General features: G+C 31.6%; 1 long non-coding RNA gene across 1 annotated transcript; it reads left to right on the top strand.

Moving 5' to 3' along the window:
• The first annotated feature begins 8,160 nt into the window (after positions 1-8,160).
• Positions 8,161-11,008, top strand: LOC130903032 (uncharacterized). The gene is made up of 3 exons (XR_009060523.1): positions 8,161-8,319; positions 8,797-8,997; positions 10,715-11,008. It is a non-coding gene; the product is annotated as an uncharacterized LOC130903032 (long non-coding RNA).
• Positions 11,009-12,026: the final 1,018 nt, after the last annotated feature.

Here is a 12,026-nt window from a genome sequence, read left to right as displayed (position 1 = left end):
AAACTGTCGGCTTTTTATTTATCTTTCGGATTTTAACTAAATTAAAAATTAAAGTAAATCAATCTACTAACTAAAATCTACAGTAAAATATCAATACCATCACGATCGAGTCTTCAATATTGAAACATTTGGTCTTCGAAGGTCGTACGGTCTCGTATAAACTTTGCTACACAATATTTTACTGTTTATAACGAACTAGCAATCTCGCCCTGCGTAGAATTCAGTTCAGCTTTCATATTATTTAGGCTAACGCCTTTCAAATAAAAGTTTTGTATAGATTGTGTACTTTTTAATATTTTTCAAATAACTACCTCCATCTTTAGGTCAGGCTAGGTACTTGTGGGAGCACCCACTACACTGAAATTTCTCTAAAACGGCCTCGTTGAGAATTTTTTTATTCGGAATATTTTTCGCAACGTATTTTATTTTGGGGGATATTTTATGTCTTTTTTTTCCAGGATGTAAATGAAGCTCTAACGGTTTGTAAAACTTTACTTTGTATACGTTTTTATTAATTCATCCTCCTTAATAAATAAAAGCGTGGAGGGAAAAAAGTTGGAAATGGAAAACAAAAGGTTAACCTCCTAGTCGAGTTTATAAACTGTGTTACAGAGTAATTTTGTTGTAACTCATTAAATTAGATCGTTGAATACAATTATTGTTGATTAAATAGTCGAAATTATTCTATTTTGAAAATGGACGTTCACATGTATTGTTTGATATATAAAATAATCTCGGATCTTATTTTACAAACTTTATTTAATCAATTCGTTGGTTTGTCTGTCTATCTAAATAAAACATCCACCAACATTTTTTTATGATAACAGAAAATTTATTTTTGGAAAAAACGGTTTCTATAAACAAATTTCGTTTGTTTTTTCGAATACGACAGTTCTGGAAAACAAACGTCGGTTTATTTTTGAAGTTTCTGAATATGCTTTCTAATTGCAAAAGAAAGTCTCTTGTGATAATATTTTTTTGTTTTCGAAAAACAAAGTTTCTAAAGACGAATTTTGTTTTTTATCGAAATGGCAATTCCCGAAGGCAAATTTTGGTTTGCTTTTCAAAAAACAAAGTTTGTAAAGACTAATCTCATCTTATTTTTGGAGAAATGAAATTTGTACAAACAAATTTTGGTTTCTAATTGAAACAGAAAGTGTCTTAAGACAAATGTCTATTTTTTTTTTGAAAAATAAAGTTTCTAAACACAACATTTGGTTTGTTTTTCCATAAACAGAAATTTCTAAATACGAATTTTGTTTTCTATCGAAATGGCAATACCCGAAGGGAAATTTTGGTTTACTTTTCGAAAAACAAAATTTCTTAAGACGAATCTCATCTTATTTTTGGAAAAATGAGGTTTGTTTAAACAAATTTTGGTTTCTAATGAAACAGAAAGTCTCTTAAGACAAATGTCTATTTTTTTTAAATAAAGTTTCTAAATACAAATTTTGGTTTGTTTTTCCAAAAAACGGAATATTCTAAATACTAATTTTGGTTCATAATTGTTCAAATGTTTTTGGTTTTCAAAAAGAATGTTCGTTAATACAAATGTCAGTTTTTTCTTAAAAAAATAAGTTTCTAAAGAAGAATTGTGTTTTTTTTTAAATGGCAACTCCCAAAGACAAATTATAGTTTGTTTTTTGGAAAACAAAGTTTCTAAAGACGAATCTCATTAACTGATGATAAATACAGAGAGTAGGTACCGCTAACAAATGATCGCTTGAACTTTAATTCAAAATTACTTCTTGAACCCACCGTGAACAATATTTATTTTACCTATAAATTTATAAAATCCATGAGGTGTCGAAATTGATAATCGGAAATATTTCCGATTATGGAATGTGTTTATACAAATTTAGTAAATAATTATTTAACGACGTCCATGTTTATTCGTTATATCTATGGGGGGACGTTATCTATGCATAGCAACTACCGGAGCCCACAGGGCTGGAAAGTATTAAAACGAACCGCAGCTTTGCGGCGGACATGTTCCTCTATCCTTTAGGCGAAATTATTATTATGTATGAATAATCAACGATATGTAATTTGTATTTGGGCATATCTACACGATTCTCTATTTGTTAATTCAGTTAGTTATTGCCCTACGTAGATATTTATTTGGTTTTCTTTCAATAGATACTTCAATGTTTTGTTAAAGAAAAAGTTCGCATGCATAAATATGAAAATTGAAATAATATCCCCAATATCCATACGGGGTATAATATTGATTTGCATATAACATTCAGATCTGAAACGACACTCGAAAATGATAAAACAGTCATCATGTTATTAAAAATTTCGTTCGTATCTTCGTCATATTTGAAAAATGAACGTAAACCACTGAACAGTCACGCAAAGCGACTCAATTAGTGATTTCTCTTTTCAAAAAGTGATAAGCAATCGACTCACCAATTGGTTTCAAAGAAGAATATATCAAAATTGTTACAAAACCAAAGGAAAACCACCTCTACGTCGAATGAATGAAAGTTTTAACTACAAAACAGAACCATGTTCTAAATAAAACTGTCTTGAAGTTCTGTGAAACTCTACCTGTCGAATAAGTCTTGGAAAAAGTGCTCTAGGTGGGGATTTTGTTGAATAAAGTTGTTCGAATCTGGACCTCGTATAATCACTATGGATTTTTGATCTTGAAGAAGACTTTGTAAAGCTTCCTCAGTTAAATCGACAACATTCACAAATACACTGATTGATACGCATTTATATAACTATGTTGTCGTCTTCAAAAACTGCAGGTAAACATTTCAGTGGATTATCATTATAACAATCGTCGTTTTATATTCCTTTCATACAATATATTTATTTTCGTAATCACATCGACAATCGTTTTATTGGTAACATATTCTGCGAGTCCAAATTGAAAGAGTTAAAAAAAAGTTACTTTCTGACGCATATTCCATATATCTTACGATAAAACGGAAATGGTCTGGAAGGTGATACAGGACTTCGTTGTAATGCGGCTATTTTACGGTTTTCCGATGAAGATGATCCCCTTAAACGGCCGTGGCGACGGGAATAACTCCTAAACTACGTAATCTTCTGGTAGAACTGGGACAGTGTTTAGTTGAAAATACAATGAAAAAATATCCACATGACCCATTTCGTTAAACCACAAACTGAAAACGCGCGAGAAAGACTCATTGAGTAAATAAAAAAGAAATAAAAAAAGTTGAACCAAAGAAAAAAAATTGAGGAATGTATGGTCAAATCGTTTGACATACATAAATCAACAACAACCAAAGAAAGTAAAACGTTTTGGGTGTCCCATAGCCCCCACTGAAATCCTCCAATCATATTAGAATAAAACACCACAATATGTTATGCGTAGTGAATAACTCTCAAAAAAAACTTTATTGAAAATGTTAGCCCAACTTTATTGGGATACATAAATAATAGTAATACTTTAGCCCAACTTCCTGGGGATACATAAATGATAGTTATACTTTAGCCCAACTTTATTGGGATAGTTATACTTTAGCTCAACTTTATGAGGATACATAAATGATAGTTATACGTTAGCTCAACTTTCTGGGGATACACAAATGATAGTTTTACTTTAGCCCAACTTTATTGGGATACATAAATGATGGTTATACTTTATCCCAACTTTATTGGGATACATAAATGATAGTTATACATTATCCCAACCGGGTTTAAATCACAGTCCCACCAAGTTTAGGACACTTGGTCCAAGTCTGGGCCTATACTGGACACATCGTAAAATCCCATATGGGGAACAATAAGATGCTTTTATTATGGAGCTCTTCGAGGAAGTCTTGAGATTAAAATTGATTATAATACACGTATATAGAAACGAAATTTTATAATAAAACTGAATTTGCATTACAAACAATTTCGTATTGAAACACGAGAGAATTCTCTTTTGAATATATCCTTGGAGAAACGGGCAAAACTACACACAAACTCGGATGAGATCTGATATCAGCTCCTTTGGATTCTCTCTAATTAATTAAAAGTACAATTTCAATCATTATTTCGAGATAAATTGTACAGTACAAAAGCTCAACTGTCCTCATTATCAAAAATAAAGATTAATAACGTCATAAGCTCGAATTCAGTATCAAAACGGTACGTTTTGAACAACGCGGGGTGATTTAATTATTGAGTTAACCTAGAATCAAAAGTTCGTAGGTTTAAATAATTAATTTTTGAAATTTGAAAAATCGTTTCTGTTCAAGAAACGTCAATTATTTAATTCTTTTTTTTTTGGATTGGGTAATTTAAAAATGGTAATGACTGCGCGTCGTCGTTTTATAACCCAACGGCTTTTGGGGTGCTATTACGTTTAAACAAATACCAGTTTAAGACTCAAAATTTAATTAATTTAAATCTTCATCCGATTGAATTTGTGATTAAACTTAATACCGGAATTGTCAGAAATATCACGAGGCTTTGAATACTACGAGGTATATGCAAAATTTAAGTTCCGTTTTTATATCTTTTAGTAGCAGTGCTTTGATCGCAGCTTCGACATGATTATTAACATATCGCTTGTCCAGTTCAAGACTGGTCTAACTCAAAATAAAGCGATTTTCAGTTTTTTGCATGAATTATCTTCAAATTGCCTCTACTAACTCTGTGCAAGACCGTTTCTTAAAAAACTCAGTGGATCACCCCTAGATGGAGTGCATGTAAGTGGGTCATCTTTGATTTGTGGAGGGGGGGCTGTGCAAGAGTGATTCTTGCCACACATAGAGAGAGTGGAGTTCTATTGTGCAATAGTGGGTTATTATGTGATAAACCGACAGTAAGTAACTTTTTCATATCAATCTTTAGTACAAAACTGAACTATTATGATAATGGCTCTATTTTGAATGGTAAATTAACTTATTTCCCTCTAGATTATCCTCTTCAAGAAAGAGCCAACTTGAGATAGCCCTCTTTAGCTCTTAAATTTCCAGAAATTATTGGAGACAACCTGAGATAGCCCTCTTTAACACTGAAATTTTTAGTAATATTGTTCTTGGTAAGTGATCTATTATGGAGATATCTGGAAGAAGTTACGAATCATTGGGAGTGCGGAAAAATCCTGATGGCTCCAAAGAAAAATTCGTCAAGTTGAGGGAAGCCAGGAAGGTACAGCCACCGTGCAATGAAACTAAATGTCGCTTTCATTGTGCAGCCAACATAAGCGAGGAAACGCGCATTTTTTACATTGCTGACTTGCTGTACTATTAGGACAAAAACTTTTTGTAAATTACTGACGTCCAACCCAATTTTACTTTGAAAGTTTTTTGATTGTTAAACAAGATATTTTCTAAAACGACTCATTTCTTCAATAATTCACTTTATTTTCTTCAATTTTTCTGATTTTCATGTCTCTTCTTATTTTAACTTATGCAAGAAGTTATAACTTCGTAACTTTTACAGTATGCAATGTATCTTATATATTCATATTATTACAACAATTCATGCGTTTAAAAAAAAGTAAAGGTGATAGGAAGCTTTTGTTTTTTTATAAACATCGCTAGAGTGTAGATTTTTTAACGATATATAATTTGTTTCGATATCTTTTTGCTAACCAGAGTTGTAATTGGACCATTTCGACGAAATTCGAAGTTGCATGATTTGCGAAATTTATCAATGCAAAGGTGAAGACAATGTAATGGCTTTTTGTGATGGTTACTGTGCAGCTAGATTTTTTTTTCATTCTCTCTCTCTCATAATAGCTATGAAAGTTAAATTGGCAACCCAAAGTACAACAGATGTTCTTCTTTATTTATCGAGAACAGATATTAATACATATTTCCATAATGCAGGTGCTACAACTGAATTTCTTCAAATTTTTCATATTTGATATTCTTAAATCTCGTAATAGATTGGCAAAATAAATATTTTAAAAACCACTTAGCTCAACAACAAAATATTTAATTGCATCAATTTATTATTTTTAAAACTACCTTAAACAACATATTTCGAAATATTTGTAGTAATGTGTACATTGAATGGTACAATCATACATAATATGTATGATTGTATAAGTATGAAGAATTAGATAATGAAGCCGTAGATACCTCCAATAATGATCTTAAACCTGAATGGATAGAATTATGGAATAAACGTTTGATTCGATTGAGGACTGACGAATTGAGATGTAATAAGCATTAAAAAAACGAATGGCAATAACAATACTGACAATTCCAGATCAGATAATACTTCGAATGGCTAATGAATAATATGATAATAGAAAACAAAAGGGGAAAAGTAATGATTATTTCATAAAATACGTGAAGACAATTTGTGTGCTGCATTTACTACTCCTACTACCAACACAGTCACTATTACACTGTCTGACGACTGTTTCGATGTTCCCTCTAGTTTTTATGTGTTTTCTACAAAACAAAAAAATACTGTGATTTGATCCATTTTTTATGAAAGAAACAAAAAACTACAGGAAGAGGTGATTCATAAGATATCAACTGTTTTTGGTATTTGTAATAACTGCAAATCATCGATGGATTATTTCTTGAAGGAAATACTAGCTATAATTACTTAGACTGAATTAGAACAACTTAAAAATTCAGTGGTAAGTTTAATAATTACTCATCTTGTACTGGATACTGTGGACAATTTAATATTTTTGTATCCTCTATATAAACCCCAACAAATAGGTATTGTGTTACATAACCCTAAAGTGATGAAAACGTTATTTTCGAGTAGATAACCTCAAATATTTGAGAATCCCAAAGTGGAGGGTCATTGTCGTCCCTGATCTGAACTATACGACCATGTATTTATATCTAGATAGCCTACACCAGTTCCATGCATAAACAAAATATTGCGTTATCATAGCAACGAACTTAATAACTTATTAGAAGTGTTGGTGTAAAGTTTCATGCCAAAAAAATAAACCAGAGTTACGCAATAAATTAAAAGAAAAAATATGTCCACCGAAATTATGAAAATCGAAAAATTGGAGTATCGAGCCATCATCAAAAACCTGCATTTAAAAGGGTTAAGAGGTAAGCAGATTTACGAATATATGCTCAATAACCTTGGTGATCAATGTCCTTCGTATGCGACCGTGAAAAATTGGACTTCGAGCTTCAAAAGAGGTGAATTTTCCGTTGAAGATGATGACCAATCGGGAAGACTAGTTTCTGTGTCAATCCCCGAAAATATCGTTGCAGTTCATGACATGATTTTATCAGACCGTCGATAAGATAAGCATTCTCACCCTTTATTCAAACTTATTCTTAAAGTTACACTCAGTAATGAAAACATCAATTTCTGGTGAGCAAAATAGACAAGCTACAATTGAATCTTATCGAATATCCTTTTTGATAGCTAAAAATGGAACAACTCACTCTGTAGGGTAGAATTATATTTTACCATCAGCCCAAATAATATCTGAAAGTTTATTCACTGAAAAGGGAACAAAAAAATCGGTCAAATTCACAGTTACAGTTTTAAAACAAACTTTTCTCTTCAACTTGATGAAAGTACCGAAGTTGCTTGCCAGGCTAATCTATTAGCCTTTGTTAGTATTAGACTGACGACTGAGAGATAAGTTAAGGTTGTAAATTTCATTAAGTCACGGCCTAAGCAATCTCGACTTTTTGCCATTCTGTGCGATGAAATGTGAAGTAAGCACAAAGCATTCCTGCTTCATTGTGAAGTACGTGAAGCTTTTCGACATATATTTTAAAACAACAACCAGTGCCTTTGCAGCACGCCAGAAGTTTTATGAAGCCACGAAGAGTCGTGCTGAAACGGTCGCTGAATGGGCCGCAAGATTACGTAACCTGGCTTCGAAATGTGATTTCGGAACTGAATTAGAAGCGTTGCTCAGAGACAAGTTCATCATGGGGATGGATAATACCAAGGTCCTGGAGAGACTATTTGAAGAAAAGGTGACAATTTCCCTCGACAGAGCAATGGTATATATAGCCAGTATTGTAAGAAATCAACATGACAACCGTGAAAGAAGAAATTTTCTATCAATACCATGTGCATCAACGAAGGGGTCGGCGCCGCCGCTGCGAAGACCACGTCAGTTTCCTGTACCACAAAATGGAAGCTACCGACAGCAACGCAAGTTTGAGCGGAGCTCGCAAGATGGAGCCGGCCCTAGTTGACGCCAACCTGTCAACTCGTCAAATGTCAATCAGGTCTGCGGAAAAACATGACATAACAGAGATAAGTGTGTTTTTAAAAATTATTTTTGTAATTTTTGTAATGAAAAAGGCCACTTAGCCAATATTTGCCAGAAAAAACTTAAGAGGTGTAATTATTTTTTAAATAATAATAATTCTGATTTATCATCTGATGAAAATAGTAAGTTTGATCACATTTTTAATTTATCTGCTTCAAATGATGAAATCACAATTGAAATAACAATAAATAAGCAACTGTTTACTTTTCAATTGGACACAGGGGCCTCGGTCTCTGTAATTTCTGAACTATTTAGAGAAAAACATTTGAATAAGTTCATTGTTTATCGAACCAGCAAAACTTTGGCAAGTTATGATGGTTCAAGTATTCATCCTTTGGGATTTAATGAGGTAGAAGTGACCTTTAATTTAAAAACAAAAACAATACGGTTTTATATAATTTCTAATGGGGGCCCTCCATTATTGGGTAGAGATTTTTTCAATTTATTTAAACTAAATGTAAATGGCATTAATAATTGATTGATTGATAAAAATGAAAACTTGCTACAAATTGAGGATATAAATGTAATTAAGATAATGAAAATGTTATCGAAGAAGTATTCTAAAGTATTTTTTCCTTCCTTGGGTAAATTTAATGCAGGTACTCTGCGACTGGATAAGCAAGAGGGAGCCAAGCCCAAGTTTTGCAAAGCCTGTTCCATTCCTTTTGCCTTATGCCGAGGAGTTGAGGCGGAACTAGACCGACTTGTCACTGAAAACATCTTGAGCCCAGTATCATACAGCAGTTGGGCAACACCCATTGTACCAGTAGCTAAGAAAAATGGAACCATCAGAATTTGTGGTGACTATAAAATTACTCTTAATCCTGTATTGTTAATTGATAAATACCCATTGCCCTGTATTGAGGAAACTACAAGGCGGAGTTGAGTTTTCAAAAATTGATCTTTCTCAAGCATATCAGCAGATTGAGTTAGACAATGAGTCAAAGAAATTAACAACTTTCAATACTTCAAAGGGGTTATTTATTTATAATCGTTTACCTTTTGGTATTGCTAGTGCTCCAGCAATGTTTCAAAGAATAATGGAACAAATCTTAGGTTTAGATGGGGTTGTTTGCTTTTTAGATGACATTTTAATTACTGGAAAAATCAGGGGTTTTTATTTAAAAAAGGTTGAAAAAGTTTTGGATAGGTTACAAAAAAGTGGTCTTATTGTAGCATTAGACAAATGTGAATTTTTCAAAAACTCAGTACATTATTTGGGTTACACAATTGATAAATACAGATTGAATACAAGTGAACATAAAGTTAGAGCGATTGTTGAAGCTCAGTACCTCAAAATATTATTCAACTTAGATCATTTTTGGGGTTTGTGAATTTTTATAATAAATTTATACCTAACGCGGCCTCAGTACTTCAGCATTTGTACAGTTTATTGAAGAAAAATGTTGAGTTTATTTGGTCTGAACAATGTACAATGGCATATAATAAAATTAAAAACATAATTAGCTCTGCTTCCTTTTTGGAGCATTATAACCCAAATTTACCAATAAAGTTAACTGTTGATAGTTCTTATTATGGTGTTGGAGCTATGATTTCACATGCCATTAATAATGTAGAAAAACCCATTGGTTTTGCATCTTTAACACTTTCTAGCAGTCAACAAAAATATTCTCAAGTAGAAAAAGAAGCTTTAGCCATTGTTTTTGGTGTGAAGAAGTTTTATCAGTATCTGTATGGTAGGAGATTCACGATAAAAACTGATGCCAAATGTTTTGTAACTTTATTTGGAAATAAGAGAGGCATTCCACCACTTGCCACTAATAGATTGCAACGTTGGGCTCTAATACTTTCTAATTTTGTTTTTGATGTGGAGTATGTGCAATCAAAAGATAATACAGCTGACTATTTTTCTCGTTTACCCTTAGGGGAAGAATTAAAAGAGTTTGACATTGAGAGTTCTTAGTTAAACTTTATTGCCTCAAATACTGATTTGCCGATTGTTTGGGAACAGATCAAGACGGAAACTCAACAAACTTGTAAATATGTTAATATGGGGTGGCCGAAAAAGATACCACAGTTATGTAAACCTTATCTTAATTATAAAAACAACTTTATTGTTGTCGATGGTTGTTTGATGCTGTAATTTAAAACAACTACATTCTTCTCATTTTGGAATGATCAAAACTAAAAGCTTGCCTCGTTCTTATGTATGGTGGCAGCAAATTAGTTATGATATTGAAAATGTAATTAAATCTTCCGAATATTGTTTAAAAACTAAAAGTGATCCTCCCAAAACACCATTAAAAAATTGGGATTTTCCTGATAGACCATGGGAAAGAATTCATATTGATTTTTTAGGTCCAATTCTTGATAAATATATTTTAGTGTTAGTTGATGCTCATACAAAATGGCTAGAAGCTGTTGTCACTTCAAACACTAAATCTAGTGCAACAATAAATATTTTAAGGGATATTTTTTGTAGATTTGGCTTACCTTTTGCTTTAGTTTCTGACAACGCTACTACTTTTAAATATAATGAATTCCAAACATTTTTAGGTAAAAACAACATAGAATTTAAAGAAATTGCACCTTTTCATCCATCATCTAATGGTCAAGCTGAAAATGCGGTTAAAACAGTTAAACAAGCAATACTTAAGATTTTAAAAAGGAGTTCATTGTCAGAACTTAACCGTAATTTAAACAATTTTCTTTTATCTTATCGAATTACACCACACTGTTCTACAGGAAAATATCCAGCCAATTTAATGTTTCAAATAAACATAAGAAGTGTTTATGATTTTTGGAATAACAATGTAAATATTGTAAATCATACAGCTATTGATGTAACAGACTTTAGTATTAGTAAACAAAATGTAATAGGAGATCATGTAGCAGTAAGGGATTATAGAGTTGTTAATTAACCTTCTTGGTTAAAGGGAATAATTCATAAGAAGGTAGGTTCAAAAACTTATTTTGTATTTATACCTAGTCTAGATAAAACATGGAGGAGGCACATAAATCAAATAGTAGATTTTGAATTTTCAGTTGACGTACATTCTTCTGACCATAACATGTGTAATAAACCTACCAAAAATATCAGTCCAATTAATGAAAACAAAAATTGTCATGAATCTGATGAAGATAATTATTGTAAATCTGCTGAACCTGTTACATCTAATTTAATACCTGATGTCTGTACCCCAAGAAGAAGTAAAAGGAAACTTAAATCAATGAAATACTTTTAAGTAATTAATTTATTTTATTTTTAGTTTTTGTTTTTTTTTAGGGAGGGAAAGTGTAATGTATCCCACATTAAATATTAAATTTGTTCCAATAAGCATAGGCAACTCTTATTACTTCTTAATTTTATATTTACGATATTTCGAATATTTAGCGCAGGCGTTTAGAGTTATTTTTTATTGTATGCATGTTCAGTTTCCTTATTGCAGTAGGAGCTCGCCTGCACTCTTCTATTCGAATCATTGAACTGTTAACATCGATTACACTGTTGTCAGATTGAATCCATTGTAATATTAATTTTCGAATTGTTTTTTTTTTCAATTAATAAAGTTAGTGAGTTTTCACTCGTGGTACTTTTTCTCAACTCTAATCAAGACATTATATATATATATATATATATATATATATATATATATATATATATATATATATATATATATATATAATGTCTTGATTAGAGTTGAGAAAAAAATGATATATGACTCGATTCTTGTTTCCAATGTCGACACTCTCAACAGGTCCAGATTTGTCATTTATAGAATTTTTATATCAATTATTCAATTCAACAATTATTTTTAATCAGTGATATTTATTATTTTCAATTGTAATTTTTTTCCTTATTCTGGTT

This window comes from Diorhabda carinulata, chromosome Y (genome assembly GCF_026250575.1).
Source record: "Diorhabda carinulata isolate Delta chromosome Y, icDioCari1.1, whole genome shotgun sequence".
NCBI classification, from domain to species: domain Eukaryota; kingdom Metazoa; phylum Arthropoda; class Insecta; order Coleoptera; family Chrysomelidae; genus Diorhabda; species Diorhabda carinulata.
The sequence above is the reverse complement of the archived record's forward strand: the minus strand, read 5'-3'. Positions and strand labels throughout refer to the sequence as shown.